Source organism: Petaurus breviceps, unplaced genomic scaffold (genome assembly GCF_028583685.1).
Source record: "Petaurus breviceps papuanus isolate PSGF00001 unplaced genomic scaffold, PetGlider_PUasm1.0 40, whole genome shotgun sequence".
In the NCBI taxonomy this organism is placed as follows: Eukaryota; Metazoa; Chordata; class Mammalia; order Diprotodontia; family Petauridae; genus Petaurus; species Petaurus breviceps.
The window spans coordinates 4,184,714-4,201,316 of NW_027186315.1; the positions used below are offsets into that span (position 1 = coordinate 4,184,714).

General features: G+C 37.2%; 1 pseudogene; it reads right to left on the reverse strand.

Annotated features, from left to right (window-relative positions):
* Nucleotides 1-9,862, reverse strand: part of LOC138170920 (importin subunit alpha-1 pseudogene) — a 60,210-nt pseudogene extending 50,348 nt beyond the window's left edge.
* Between the last annotated feature and the right edge of the window lie 6,741 nt (nt 9,863-16,603).

Genomic DNA, 16,603 nt, shown 5'->3' on the forward strand with positions numbered 1-16,603 from the left:
ACATGCTGCAAGCCCTGGGGTTAGTTGGTTTGAGAGGTTGCCTTGTTATCAGCCACCAGAACTTTTAACCCTGGGATAGTGAAGGGAGTTGGGCATCTCAACCCTGGAAGATCAGGGGAAACTCTGCTGACCAGGAACACCAGACCAAGCTTTGCTGCAAAAAGTAGCATGGGCAAGAATGCACAAGCACAGTCTGGTGAGTGCAGAAGCAGTGGTGCAATAAGTTCATTGCTGTGGGCATTTAGATGAGACTGGAAGTTTGGCTTTGCTTTCAGGCTAGAAGGAAGAACTGAAAATCTGGGGAAACAGGCACCATTTCCCATACCCCAGGGCTAGACGTGACTAAAAATAACTAAGCTATCTCTACAACAACAAATGTACAGGCAAAAGAGAAGCAATCCAAGTATAAAAACAGATTGTGGGGGGTGGCCAGGTAGCACAGCCAGTAAGAGCACCAGCCCCATAGTCGGGAGGATCTGGAATCAAATCCAGGCTCTGATACTTAGCACCACACCCAGAAATAACCCTGATTGCTTAAAAAAAAAAAAAAAACCATTGTGGAAATTCAGATGGACAGCGTTTATCTTCAGGCCAGGAAACTGAAGCAAAAAAACTCTCAAAGAGTAACATCAGATGGTCACCTTCCCAAAAACAATTTATAGAAGACCTTAAAAGGTCTTTAAAATATAAATGACAGTGATGGAGGAAAACAACAACAAAAAAAGAAATTAAGAATAATACCAAAAAAACAAGACTGGTATGAAAGGAAAGTCAACCAACTAGAAAAGGAGATTAAGAATTTTGAAGAAGAAAATGATGCTTTAAAATTTAGAATTTTGCTAATTGAAGTCATTGAAATTGTAAAAGATCAAGAAATGATTAAACAAAATATGAATAATGAAAAAATAGAAAATAAAGTGAAACATATAAGAAAAACAATATATTTGGAAAATAGATCAAGAAGGGAAAATATAAAAAAAATTATTGTACTAACTGAAAATTATGACCAAAAAAAATCTTGATATAATAATGCAAGAAAAATGAAACAAAATTGTCCAAAAGCATTAGAACACGGGGGGGAAAGCAGAAATAAAGAAAAAAAAAACCCAAAGATCAGGACATGAAAGAGATCCTAAAAGGAAAACTAATAGGAGTATCGTAGTCAAATTCTGAAATTCCCAGCTCAATTAAAAAAAAAAACTATTGAAAGATCCAGAAGAAACAATTTAAATATTATGGTGCCAAAATTAGAATTATACAAGACCTAACAGCAGAAATTTTAAAGTACCAAATGTCTTGGAAGACAATATATCAAAGAGTAAAAGAAGTGTGACTCCAGCAAAAAATATCAGACCCTGCAAAGTTAACTATTATCTTAAATAAAAAAAATGGACATTTGATAAACTCTCAGATTTTCAAGACCTTGTTATAAAAAAACCTGAACTTAATAGAAAATTTGATTTACAAGAAACATTATAAATGCAAGGTACATAAGAAAGACTGATTATAAGATATTCATAAGGACAGACTGCTTACTTTTACTATATGTAAAATGTAAAATTTATTTCTAAGATTCTTATTAATAACTGGGTACATCCTAAAAAGATTGAGGAAAAAACGTGGGCATGATATGAATTTAAAAAGTAAAGCTGGGGAGCCTAGGTGGCGCAGTGAGTAAAGTGCCGGCCCTGGAGTCAGGAGGACCCAAGTTTGGTTCTGGCCTCAGACACTTAACACCCACCCACCCACCAACACACACACACACACACACTCACACACACACACAGAAACACACACACACAAAATGTAAACTTGGACAATTTACTTAACCCCATTTGCCCTCCAAAAAGGCAAAAAAAAAAATAGTAAAGCCATTCAGATACAGTTAAAAAGAGTTATTATTTTATACAAATGAAATGCAAGAAGAAGAATTGATACATAGGAATTAGATGGGGGAGCAGGGCTGGCAGTTCTGGTAGCCTACTTTCATTGGGAATGAACAATACACAGATATTTATAAGAGTAAAGAAGTCTAAAATAGTATGGGCATAGAGAGAGAGTATAGGACAAGGGAGGGATCTTTAGAGAGCAGGATAAGAGAATTGGTAAATAGTGCTATGAAAGGGTGATTTGATTTATAGGAATGCATAGCAGCAAGCACCCCAGCATCTCTAAGGTGGCTGCCAACACAGGTTCTTTGATAGGCTTTTCTAAAGGAAAGCAACTCTACCTGGGTTAACAATATTGCTTTATTCAATGAAAGCTATCATTTACCTAGTTCAGGGGAAAAAGGTCAGCACTCTGAACTTCAGAGTATACAAACAGAAACATTTCAAGCAGACAGGCCTGCAACTTTCTAACCATTACATCCATACCAAATCACAGTTACCAGAGAGGGAATCATCAATATCTGGGTTTTTCAAAGCTGGGGAGGGGGGGGCTCTCAATGGCTGCCCAGAGTCTCATTTGGTCAAATCACACAACACTTCTCAAAATGAGCTCCAAACAAAGTCTCACATCAGGTATTACACAGCCTTCTCCTGGGTCAGATAATGTAACAACCCTCTTGACCCACTGACCAATCACAAAGCATCAAGGAGTGGGTGTTACTGAAAAACAAGCCTCCCACCACAGGCTCCAGGTCCACTTAATCTAGGGACAGGGAAGATCTGAAAAATTTACCTTACTATAACAGAATGGGACGATAGGGTAGGAAACTTTGGGGTGCATAGGCAAGTCATAGGACGGCAAGGTAACTGGTAAAAGGAGAGGACCCAGGGATAGGAAACAAGAGATATGCATATACATAAAAATAAAGATCAGGAGTAGAATAGGTTTGGGAATGTAAATGTCTATAGATATATGTAGAGAGGTATATGTGTATGTATATATTTATATCTATAGAAACATATCTAAACTTTATTGTGGCCTTCTGTGGTGGGAGGGAGAGGGAAAAAAGAACAAAGTAAAAAAAAGAAAAGAAGAAAAAACATATAACAAAAATAAACTCACAAGGAAGCAAAGAAAAGATGGACAGTTCTCAACACAAGTATCATTTATCATATATGCTTTCTTGAAATGAAGTTTTATTTTATAAGGAGTTAAATTTAATTCAATTTTCTCCTATTTATTTATTTACTCATTCATTATTTTAAAATTTATTTTTAATTTCCAATATTAATTTCCCACATGATTTTCTCCCCATCTTTAGCCTAACCCACTCCCCAAGATAGTGAGGCTAATGTAAAGCTAATGTAATATTTACAGCACCTTTGGTGACTATAAATATGCTGGTACAGTTGTGAATCACAAAAGGTAACATCCTCTCCACATGGAGGGCAGAGCCAAATAACTTATTCAAATACCAGAAAACAGAGTCCTAAAACAAGAAGGTTAAAGTCATTACAGTATCCACACAGTTAGTACACATAGTTAATGCAGCTATTGCCCACATTCCCAGTCCTTCAAAACAAAACAGGCAATCTCAGTCAAAAATCCTCCTCTCCTCATTCAATCTCTCAAACAAGGATCCTTACCTCCTCACTCAGGGTGGCTGCTCAGCCTTCATGCTGCTCCCTCTGAACGGTTCCCGCTCCCAGCAGTTCACTTTCCCAGCAGTTTCCATCACAAGTTCTGGCTGGCTTTCAGAATTCCTAAGAAGAAATTCTGTCTGGCTCTGAGAAGAAGTTCTGTCACCAAAAACTCTGTTCTCAAAATCTCTGCTTCTCAGGCTCCATACTGCTTGCTCCCAGAAGTTCTGGCTCTCTAGCTTGGGCTTTTCATCCTTTCTTTTTTTTAATGCTTTATTAACTTCTTATTTACATCATTAATTTACTCCTGATTTTGAGTTACAAATTTTCTCCCTGATTTTCCCCTACCCACCACCCCAGAATAGCAGTCCCACAGACTATCCCCTCCTCCAATCTGCTCTCTCCCATATCTTCTCCAATATGCTCCCCCCCTGCTCCTTTCCATCATCTCCCCTCTCATCCCCTTCCCCCTACTCTCCTTTAGGGTGAGATACCCTATTTAGTGTGTATTTCATTTCCTCCCTGTGGCAAATTCAGTGAGAAGAAGGTTGACCCATACCCTTTTGCTTTCCTATTTTTCCCCTCCATTGTAATCCTTTCCCCTTGCCTCTACTTTTTGAGATAGTTTGCACCATTCTGTCTCTCTCCATCTTCTCTCATTATATTCCTCTCTCAACTCTTAATTTCCCCTTTAAGCATCATTCCTTCCTATTTAATTGGTCCTGTGCCCTCTATCTATGTATACCTGTAAGCATATATACATAAATTCACATTTGTGTTCATATGCCTGTATACCCTCCAAAATAGGCATACATACACACACACACACACACACACACATATATATTCCTTTCAACTATTTTCTTACTGAGAAATATTTCATCAGTTACTATGATCGTTTTTCCATGTAGGAATGTTAATAGTTCAACTTCCATCAGTGACTTATGATTTCATTTCCCTGGTTACCTTCTCAAGCTTCTCTTGTTTCTTATATCTCAATGTCAAATTTTCTATTCAACTCTGTTTTTTTTTAAATTAAGAATGCTTGAAAATCCTCTATTCCACTGAATGCCCATATTTTCCCCTGAAAGATGATACTCATTTGTACTGGCTAGGTGATTCTTGGTTTTAATCCCATCTCCTCTGCCCTCCAGAATATTCTATTCCAGGACCTTCAATTCCTCAGTGTAGAAGCTGCCAGAGCCTGTGTTATCCTGATTGTGTTTCCACAATATTCAAATTGTTTCTTCCTGGCTGCTCATAGTATTCTCTCCTTGATTTGGGAATTATTGAACCTGGCTAAAATATTCCTAGGAGTTTTCTTTTTAGAATCTTTTTCAGGAGGTGATCAGTGGATTCTTTCAACCTCTATATTGCCTTCTGATTCTAGAACATCTGTGCAATTTCCCTTGAGAATTTCTTGGAGGATGACTTCTAGGTTCTTACTTAGATCATGTATTTCAGGTAGTTCAATAATTTTTAAGTTATCTCTCCTGCATCTATTTTCCAGGTCAGTGGTTTTTCCCATGAGATATTTCACATTGCCTTCTATTCTTTCATTTGTTTGGATCTGTTTAACATCATCTTGATTTCTCTTAAAGTCACTAGCATCCCTTTGCTCCAATCTAAATCTGAGGGAAATATTCAACTCATTGAGCTTTTGAGATTCTCTTTCCATCTGGCAAATTTGGCTGTTTTAGGCATTCTCCTAATTGCCTTTTTGAGCCTCTTTTGCCAATTGAGTTAATCTGTTTTTTTAGGTGTTATTTTCCTCAATCAGGCTGTTGACTCTCATTTTGTAATTTTCTTGCATTGGTCTCATTTTTCTTCCCAATTTTTCCTCCATTTCTCTTATCTTCTTCTTAAGGTCCTCTATGGACTGTAACCAGCTTGTATTGTGCTTTGAAGCATTCGGTGAAGGAATTCTGACTTCACTGTCTTCCTCCTCTTCCATGATTTCCTCTTTTTGTCCACAAAATAGGAGGCTAATTTTGGAATTTTCTGTTTATTTTATTTCCTTTGTCTGATCATATTGCCCTTCAGTCACTTGAGCCCTATGCTTTTTGCCACAGTAGGACTCTGCTCCCAGACAGGGGAGCTTTTGTCCCAAATGCTGGGGTTTTCTCAGCTGCTGGAGGTATTAATTAGTTGCCCTCTCTGAGGCCTCCACACACTCTTGCAAGCTGGTCGCACACCCCAAGTCCTTAAACCTAGACTGCAATCCAGACGCAAGAAGTTTAAAGCAAGAGCAATTATCCCTCAGTCTGGTCATTTGGTCCCCCTATAGTCTGTAGGCCAGGAGCTGAAACTGCCTCATGGTATTGGCTGTGCCACATGTCTCAGCGGCTTCTTGCACTGGGGGCAGAAGCCAATGCACTCTGGACTACTGGTCCCAAAGTCCACACTGCACTGACCTCTCACTTTGTCCTTAGCATCTTTGTGTTGATAAATCGGGAAAGTACCACAACTGTGGCTTGTTAGGCCTGCACTGGTTGTAAAACCTCTGCATCATGCTGGCCTGAGCTCAGCTCCCAGAGTGCTGTGCTGGCTGATTCCTGCTGGCCTGCCGAGCTGTCCTCAGCAGATGGTTAGTTTCTATGTGTCCTTTTGTGGGTTCTGCAACTCCAAAGTTTTTTCAGAGTCCCCTTTTTACATGGATTGTGGAAGGTGGACACAGGAGCTGCATGGAGGTCCTGCTTCTACTCCGCAGTCTTGACTCCACCTTGGGCTTTTCTTTATATAAGGTATTAGCTACTCCCTGCCCTGCCCTTTCCTGTTATGTCAAAAAGTTTGTTCTACTGTGGGATTCACAAGTTCTGGGTCTGAATACTTGTTTCAGTTATGAACTTGAAACTAAGTGCTAAGTATCAATTAGCTTGCCAATTAAAGTGTCATAGAAGATATTCAAAATCTATTACCATTAAAACTACTGACTATCCCTTCTCCTAATCTGTTGTCTCTTATGTCCTCCTCCAACCCCCTCCAAACTTGCTATTAGGAGAAGATGGATTTCTGTACCCCAGTGCCTGTATATCTTACCTGTATTTTTTAATTCCCAGTTGAAAGTAAAAAAACATTTTTTAAATGTTTTTAAGCTTTGATTTCCAGATTATTTCCCTCTTCTCTCCTCTCCCACCCCAACTGGGAAGACAAGAAATTCAATATAGATGATAATGTGTCATTACACAAAATGTAATGTTTTCATAACAGTTATATGGTGAAAGACTTCCCTTCACCCTATCCCATCCATACTTATACTATTTTCTTCTTTGACCCTGTCTGTTATCAAAAGTGTTTGCTTCTGACTATTCCCTCCCCCAATCTGTACTCCCTTTTATCATCCCCTCATTTTATCCCCTTCCTCCATACTTTCCTGTAGGGTACGATACCAAACTGAGTGTGTATGTTATTCCCTTCTTAAGCCAAATTCAATGAGAGTAAGTTTGACCCATTCCCTTTCACCTTTCTGCTCTGCTCCTCTATTGTAACAGTTTTCTCTTGCCTCTTTTATATGAGATAATTTACCATATTATATCTCAATCTTTCTTCTTCCAATTTATTCATTTCTCAACTGTTAACTTTATTTTTTAGATATCATACCTTCATATTGAACTCAGGAATATGAATAGTTCAACTTTAAGAAGTTCCTTATTACTTCTTTTTCCTGTTTACTTCTGTAAAGGAATGCATAAGCAGCTTTCGAGAGGACTGTTGCTGATAACAGCTTTTAAGTTTCTGATTACAGAGTATAGTGAACTTTCTATTCATTCAATAACTAATCAGAGCAAGACATTCACAGAAAATCAAGATACAGAATTCACAATGTTACAACATATCACAGAAAATCAAAATGCAGAATTCACCATGTCACAAGACAATAACTTATCACTAAAATGGCCACATAGTTTTCACCAACGTGTTCACATAGTTTTCAACAATGTACATTCATTTAGTCAAGAAATCCTTAATTCAATCACAATGTAGAAAAGTCAAAGTTTTCCATGGCTAGGTAACAGTAAATCATAATCTTCTTTATCAGTACACAGTATCCAAGTAAAGACTTCTTTCAGCTTGACTCAAGGCTCTATCTCAGCTTTCATGGTTCCTCTTCCATGATCCCAGCTCCAACTGTCACCTGGGTTCAAAGGCGGACAACTTCTATTTCCTTGTCCAGCTCCTTTTCCATCATGGCTCTGCAACGCTTTGTCTTCCCAGGAACAGGAATTGTGAAGGACAAAATTTAACGGAGCCATGATAATATTCATGCACATTGCTGGCACCATCATCAAATCTGCTTGTGAAATCATCACAGACTCACCAACAGGGTCTGAGATCTCAACACAAATCATCAACATAGAAATCAACAGAGATTCACAAAAAAAAAAGCCCAAAAGTTTAGCTCAACCATCAGTAAAGTCCCAGGACCTTGAAAACCCTCATCCAGGATTTTGGTAAATCAGAACAAAATACAACCAGAAAATCCTCTTTCAGAGCTTCCAGTAAATATCAAGGGTTTTGGGACAAAGTATCACAAACAAACATCAACACAGACAAAGCTGACAGAATGCCAAGATACCACAGGATTTCTCCTTCTTAACTCTGCAACCCCAAGAGTCTTCTTCTCAATTTCTTTTTTTTCTGTCTCTAGCTCTGGGGAGTCTCCTTATATAGTCATTAGCTCATTGCCTGGAGTTACAAGTTTTAGGGGTCACAAGTTGTGGGGTTTGAACATTTTATTTCTTTTTTTTAATAAGATTACTTTATTCTATACCAGGCATATTATGACTAGAACAAACTGTTATTTCATAGTTTTATTCCATGTTTATAACAATACAATAATCTGTCTGGTGGTACACAAAATTTATTCTACAATCACAAAATATACACTTAAAAGTTCCTCTCTAGGAAAAATGGCCCTCTACTGCTATGTCACCCTTCAGCTTTATCTTGACCTTAATATATGTATATATATATATATATTTTTTAATTCAGGAGCAATTTCATGAATCAGTCATCTGGGTGTCCAATCTTTGTCCCTCACCTCTTAATTAAAACAATATGCTGTGATGAAAATGTTTGATATTTTTCATTCCACCTATAATCTATTACAAAAGTGCTATTCTTCAGGCATTTAGGTAAGAAAAAAGGTAAACAACAAAACCCATAATTTTTCTTTAAAAAAATCCAAGCTCATAAGGGAATTTATCAGTCAAGTAAGCAACAAGTGAACAAGGTTTCACAATGGCCACTTGCTTTTCCTTCTAATTAACAAATACTTTTTTAAAATCAGTAACACAGGTAAATATGGAGTGAGACGGTTTTAAAACCCCCTCGGGTTCTTACAGTGAGCACTTTTGATGTTCTAGCTAATTACTGATGTGTTATGAAACACAAAATCCTAACTAGTGAATGTAAATCATCTTTATAGAAGGTTATTTTCTGTCCCTAGTATTTGTGAGGAATTGAGATATTGTCACTATCCAAATCCTCTAGTGTATTAAAAAGTGGCAGTAGTTACTGTCCATCAATTTCAGCTCCTTTGTAGGGCTTCATACAGTAGATTCTTAAGTATAGTTTTCAATCACAGAAACATAGCAGTGACAGACATCTAAATACAAAATGCTCCAATTTTTTGTCTGCTTTAAAAATATGGTCAACATACCATTTATTTGTTATTGGTAGAACAGTAATTTTGTGCTGAGAATTACAAACCATAGACTCTAGGTGTTTTACTTCACAAAGAGAGTCTAATAACTGTTGAAAAAATTAATATGTTTCTCAAAAATAACTCACAGCAATTTGTTATTAAACTGAAATTACCACAAAAGAACAAATAACTTGACAATTCACTAAATTTTTTTAAAATTTTAGCTAAGAGTAGTCAGAATTTCAATTTACTAACTAAAGTTTACACATGTTATATATTACGAAGCCACCATGTAAAAGAAATCAAAAAATAAATCACCTTGAAACCTAACTAAACTGCATATTCTAGAAATACAAGCTACAGCATTAAAAAAAATGTTTTCGCACAGTAGTTAGTAGAGAAAAGCTGTTCATTCACCTCTTGGCTTGTAAAAAAAACATTTTCCAGAATTCACTGTAAATGATTAACAAAACCTTTAAGTATTACGTGTACCAGGTACTTTGTTTTCCCCTTCTATTTCTTCCACCACTGCTTGGGTCATAAGGTCAGCGATGTTTTTCTCCAGATCATCAATGCGACTGCTCATATCATCAATTCGGCCAATTATCTGGTCTGACATAGTCTGAAACTTGTCCTGCATCTGCTGGAGAAGCGTCTGAACAGTTTTGTGGTCTGTCTCCGCCATAGCGCCGGCTCCTGATTGCACTCAGCTTCCCAATTCGTCTCTAAGCTGAACATTTTATTTCTTAACAGACTTGATACCAGGCTCAACAGAAACTTGAATTGGCACAGGGTGTTAAATCAATAGCTGAAATAAATTGTGAATTACTCCTGTGCTTGCATTATAAACCTTCTCATGCTTCTTTTGGTTCTTATACTTGCAAGTCAGATTTTCTGTTCAATTTTTTTTTCCATCAAGAATGCTTGAAAGTCCTCTATTTCATTAGACCATATTTTCCTCTGAAGCATTATACTCAGTTTTCCTGGCCAGATGATTCTTGCTTTTAAACCTATCTCCTTTGACCTCTGGAATATCATATCCCAAGCCCTTTGATCCCTTAATTTAGAAGCTGCTAGATCTTGGGTTATTCTGATTGTATTTCCACAATAATCATATTTTTTTTCTCCATGACTACTTATAATATATTCTACTTGACCTGCTAATTCTGGCTTTTAACTATTATATTTCTAGTAATTTTCTTTTTGGGATCTTTTTCAAATGGTAATCAGTGAATTCTTTCAATTTCTATTTTGCCCTCTGCTTCTAGAACACCTGGGCAATTTTGTTTAAGAATTTCTTCAAGGATGTTTTCTAGGCTCTTTTCTGTATCATGGCTTTCATGTAGTCCAATACTTTTTAGGTAATCCCTCCTGAATCTATTTTCAAGGTCAGTGTTTTTTTTTCTTTTTTTTTTGTAATTAAATTTTATGTTTATGTTTAGTTTGCATCATTCACTTCCACAAGATTTTGAGTCACAGATTTTTCTGCCCATCTCTCCCCTGGCCAGCACTGCAAAACAGCTGTATACCCCCTCTGTATACCCTGTATTTTCTGTATACAGTATATTCCCTGTATACACTGTATACCCGCTTCCCCGATCTTCTCCCTCCTATATTCTTCCCCATCCCTACTCTGACTTTCCAGAAGAGCAAGATGGATCTCCATTACCCAGTGCCTCTATTCCTTATTTTCCAGTTGCATGTAAAAAGTAATAACAATAATGATAATGACTTTTTTAAACATTTGATTTTAAAACATTGAGTTCCAGATTCATTACCTTCCTCCCTTGTCACCCACCCTTACTGAGAAGATAAGCAATTCAGTATAGCTTGTACACGTGTAGCTATGCCAATTCCATAAACATTTTCATAGTGGATATATTTTAAAAGACTGACTATATTTTCCTCCCTCATTTCCATCCTCCCACTTTTTCTATTCTCTACTTTGATACTGTCAATTTTCAACAGTGGCTGCTTTCAACTTCCCTTCCTCCCCAGCCTTCATGCCCTTCCATCATACCCCCTCTCATACCCTTCCCCCCTAATCTCTTGTAGGGTGAGATACCCTATTTAGTGTCTATGTCATTCCCTCCATAAGCCACATTCAATTAAAATAAAGTTGACCCATTCTTTTTTGCCTTCCTGTTTTTCCCCTTCATTGTAACCATTTTCCCTTAGTTCTTCGATGTGAGATAGTTTATTCATTCTGTCTCTTCCCATAGCCTATTATTATATTCCTCTTTCACCTTTTAATTTCACCTTTTAAGTGTCATCCTTTCTTATTAAATTGGTCCTGGGCCCTCTATCTATGTATACCTGTTCATATATATATATATATATGTATATATATATATACACACATTTACTTATGTATTCATATGCCCATAAACACTCCTACACATACACACACATATGTGTGTGTATATATATATACATAAAACATATATATATATGTATGTATGTATGTGTGCATACACACATTTCTATTCCCTTCAACCATTCTCATACTGAGAAATGTTTCTTCAGTTTCAATTATTGTTATTCCATGTAGAGATGTACATAGTTCACCTTTCATAAGTTACTTATGATTTCTTTTCCCTATTTACCTGCTTATGTTTCTCTTGCTTCTTGCATTTGATTGTCAAATTTTCTTTTCAACTCTAGTTTTTTTTCTGCAAGAATACTTGAAAGTCCTCTATTCCACTAAATGAACATATTTTCCCCTGAAACATTATACTTAATTTTTCTGGGTAAGAGATTATTGATTTTAATCCCAGCTTCTTTGATCTCCAGAATATCATATTCCAAGCCCTTAAATTCCTAAGTGTGGAAGCTGCCATATCCTGTGTTATCCTGATTATGTTTTCACAGCTTTCAAATTGTTTCTTCCTGGCTGCTTGTAATATTTTCTCCTTGATCTGGGAATTCTAGAACCTGGCTAAAATATTCCTGTGAGTTTTATTTTTGTGATCTTTTTCAGGATGTGATGAGTGAATTCTTTTAACCTCTATTTTTCACTCTGGTTCTAATACATCAGGGGAATTTTCCCTGAGAATTTCTTGAAGGATGATTTCTAGGTTCTTTTTTTTATCATGGCTTTCAGGGAGTCCAATAATTTTTAAATTTTCTCTCCTGGATCTATTTTCCAGGTCAGTGCTTTCTGTATTTTCATTTGTTTGGATCTGTTTAATAGTGTCTTGATTTCTCATAAACTCTCTAGATTCCACTTGCTACAATCTAATTCTGAAGGAATGATTCTCTTCAGTAAGCTTTTGAGACTCTTTTTCCATCTGGAAATTTTGGCATTTTAAGGCATTCCTCTCCTCATTGCTTTTTTGAGCCTCTTTTGCCATTTTAGTTAGTCTATTTTTTAAGGTATTATTTTCTTCAGTCAGGTTGTTGACACTGATTTCATAATTTTGTTTTATCATTCTCATTTCTCTTCCTAATTTTTCCTCCACTTCTCTTATTTAGTTTTCAAAATCCTCTCAAGCTCCTCTATGACCAGTAATCGGGCCTATAATTTTTCTTGGAAGCCTTTGGTGGAGGAGGTCTGACTTTATTATCTTTCTCCTGTTCCATGCTTTCATCTCTTTGTCCCCTAAATAGGAGTGTAAAGTTGGTTTGCTCTGCTTGCTCTGATTCCCTTGTTTGCTCATGTTGCCAATCAATTTCTTGACTTATAGGCTTTTTGCTACAATAAGATTCTGCTACCAGAAAGGGGAGCTTCATCCTAACCACTGGGGTTTTCACAGCTGCTGAATTTTTATTTGGGTGTTTTCTCTGAAGCTTTCACATGTTCTACCCCAGGACCTCCCCCCTCTCACTTTTTCCTTAGCATCAATGTGATGATAATTCCTGAAACTTCTTCAGCTACTGGTTATCTGAAGTCCCTCAAGCTGGTGGCTGGTCAGGCCCACCCTGAGTTCATAACCTAGGGTTTACACGGCAGTGGAGTTAGATCCCCGATCACTGTGCTGGCCCCTTAATGGTGGCCTGCCTGGCTTTCCTCAGCAGTAGGTTAACTTCTCTGTGCCATTTTGTGAGTTCTATAGTTCCAAAGTTTGTTCAGAGTCACCGTTTCTGTGAATTGGAGTAAGTGGGAGCCATAGCCCTGTGGAAGTCCTGTTTCTAATCTCCCATCTTGACTCTGCTCCCTCTTTATTTCTTTCTAACTTTGTGTGTGTGTGTGTGTATACACGGACACACACACACACACACACACACACACATATATATATGTTATATATATATATATGTATTTGTCTAAAACAGCAAGAGATTCAGCTGATAAAGTGTTTTGCCCTACTTTAGTGTTTTTAATATTGCAATATTGTATTATTTTAAATTTTTTGGGAAAAAAAGAAAGAATACAATATTGCAATATTAAAGCCACTAAAGTAGGGCAAAACACTTTATCAGCTGAATCTCTTGCTGTTTTAGACAAATTTTTTTTTAATAGCCCAATGGTACAATTCTTGGTTATTTCCATTTTATTTCAGAACTTCCCTTGGTTCCATGCTATAATCTATTTTTCCTGTTGTTGTTTTTTTTTGCTTTTTTTTTTTTTGGTTTTTTGCTGGATCAAATTACTACCTTAAAGAAAATTCCCCAAAAATGCAGAGGCTCACAAATTTATTACTAACTTTAATCCAAACTCTGGGATAGTATTCTCTGTAGAAATTTTTCAGGGAGAAAATGAGTGCTTTCAGGTATTTCTCTGAGAGGCCTCCCTGGAAGCCAGTTTCCCCTTTTGACTTTTTGACTAATTTGTTAACTAACATGAAAAAAATTAATAATTGAGAAAACAAAACCAAGCTATGCAATTTATTAGCAGAGCATTACAGTATATATCAGGTATGACTTTTCCTCAGTGAGCTTGAAGATAATAATTCTTTAATACTAAAGGACAGTTGCTATTTTTAGCATTTTGTATCCTACAAAAGAGTTAGTGGTGCAATAATAAGCAATTTCCCAAAAAACATATGACTTACTGGAAAGCAGAACTTAACACAGGAAAATAAGACTTCCAACTTTTGCACAAGATGATGGTTACAATTTTTTTTTGCCTTTTTAATACTTTTTGTTTGTTCATTTTGCTGTTGTTCTTTTTTTTGCCTTCCAGGAAATTGTATTCCACTGCCTCTGATCTTACTTTTTTTCTTATAATCTTTTATTTCCTTCATTTTTTAAAAAAATGCTTTATTAACTTCTGTGATAGTAATGGAATATAAAGATTCCCCTGTATTGGCTTGGTTTTCAAATTGATTGTGTTAAAACCCAGAGCTTGTTAATCCCACCTGTGGGATGGACTTGTTGATGTGAAAAGAAAGTCCTGAACTGGGAAGAGCTGGTGACGTAGATTTGCAGAGACACAAGAGAGAGGCAGAAGAACTTTTTGGAAGCAGCACCCTCGTGGAGGCTGAGAGAGACTGATAGAATTTCTGGGGGCCACTTTGAATTGCCCTGGACTTTTGAGACCTGCCCCCTGAGCTGCCAAGGACTGAGGAGACATGGCTGTTTTGCTGGTACTTTGTCTGTCTGTTTTGATGTTGTTTTGCCAGATTTGTCTACTGGTGAACGAGAGTCCTTTTGTTAAAGAAGTCCTGGAACCTGGCTGCTGGCTAAGAGATCCTGAGACTGTCCTGCAGACAGAGAGTGAATACTGTCCACTGGTGAAGGACAGTGCTGTTGTTGCAGGGGTCTGGGAACCTTTCTGTTGGTTCAGAAGCCCTGAAGAAGGATTTTCTTGTTTTATGTTTACAGAAATCCTGGGAAAGGGTTTTGCTAATATTTTCAGGGGTTCTAGGACTGTTCTACAGACAGAGCATGAATTAATGAAGAGACTGGCAATGTATCTTGTGGCCTTGCTGAGCCTTGTCTCTCCAGGAACTAAGATTGCTGAGAACTTGCCTCCTGTCAAGATGAAGAAAAGACCTCCATTTAGGTATTAAGTGCTGTGCTTAAACTTGATGTAACTCTGGGGTAGATTCAATTGTGATCCAGGGGTGGGGAACTTTTGACCTTTTTGTGTTCTATGGTTGAACAAATGAATGTACTTTACTTAAATTGGAAACTAATCTCCATTTGAGAATAGGGGCTTTGTGGTGGACTAAATGAAGGTACAGCCTAGGGTTGAGTAGTATTTAGAACAGGGACTTTGTAATTGATTGAATGAATGTAAGGTCCTGGGGTGGGGTAGTACTTGGAGATTATTTAATCACCCTTAGTAAATGCTGTATTTTGAATGATGTCATGTTTTGATCTTCTCTGTCCTTGGTTTGTCACTGAATAAAATGGAGAGCACCTATGCTGGTATTTTGAACCTTGGGAAGTTGTCTCTGCTTGGCATTATATTACAACTTCAGATTTACATTATTTGTTTCCACCCAATTTTGAGTTACAAATTTTCTCCCCGTTTTTCCACCACCCATACCTCAAAACAGCAGTCCCACAGGGTATCCCCACCTCCAATCTGCTCTTTCCCATATTTTCTCCCATACCCATTTCAACTTTTCCAGTGGATCTCTATGCCTCAGTGCCTGTATATATCTTATTTCTTAATTACATGTAAAATGGTATTAATAATAGTATATATATATATATACACACACATATATATTTGAGTACTTGATTTTAAAACTTTCAATTCCAGATTCAATCCCTTCCCCCCTTCCACCCACACCACTGGGAAGATAAGCAATTCAGTATAGGGTGTACATGTGTGGCTAATGCAAAACAATAACAAAGTAGATATATTGTAAAAGACTGACTATATTTCCCTCCCTCCCATCCCAGCTCCCACTTCTTCTATGCTCTACTTTGATCCTGTCCCTTTTCAAAAGTGGGTGCTTCCAAATTCCCTGTCCCCCAGCCTGGCATCCCTTCCATCACCCCCTTCTCATCCCCTTCCCCCCCATTCTCATGGAGAGTGAGATCCCCTATTTAGTGTGTATTTCACTCCCTCCTCAAGCCAGATGCAATGGAAATAAGGTTGACCCATTGCCTTTTGCCTTCCTATTCTTTCCCTCCATTGTAAGCATTTTCCCTTGCCTCTTCTTTATGAGATAGTTTGCCCCAATCTGTATCTCCCCATCTCCTCTCACCTCTTAATTTCACTTTTTAAATATCATCACTTCTTGTTAAAGTGCTCCTTTGCCCTCTATCTATGTATACCTGTAAACATATATACACACATTCACATATATATTCATATGCCCATATGCTGTCATATATAGACACACACATATCTATATATCTATATATCTACATATCTACATATCTATCTATCTATCTATCTATCTATCTATCTATCTATCTATCTATCTATCTATCTATCTACATCTATATATAAGGCAGCTAAATAGCACAGTGGATAGAGTGCTGAGCCTGGAGTCAGGAAGACCTGAATTTAAATCCAGCCTCA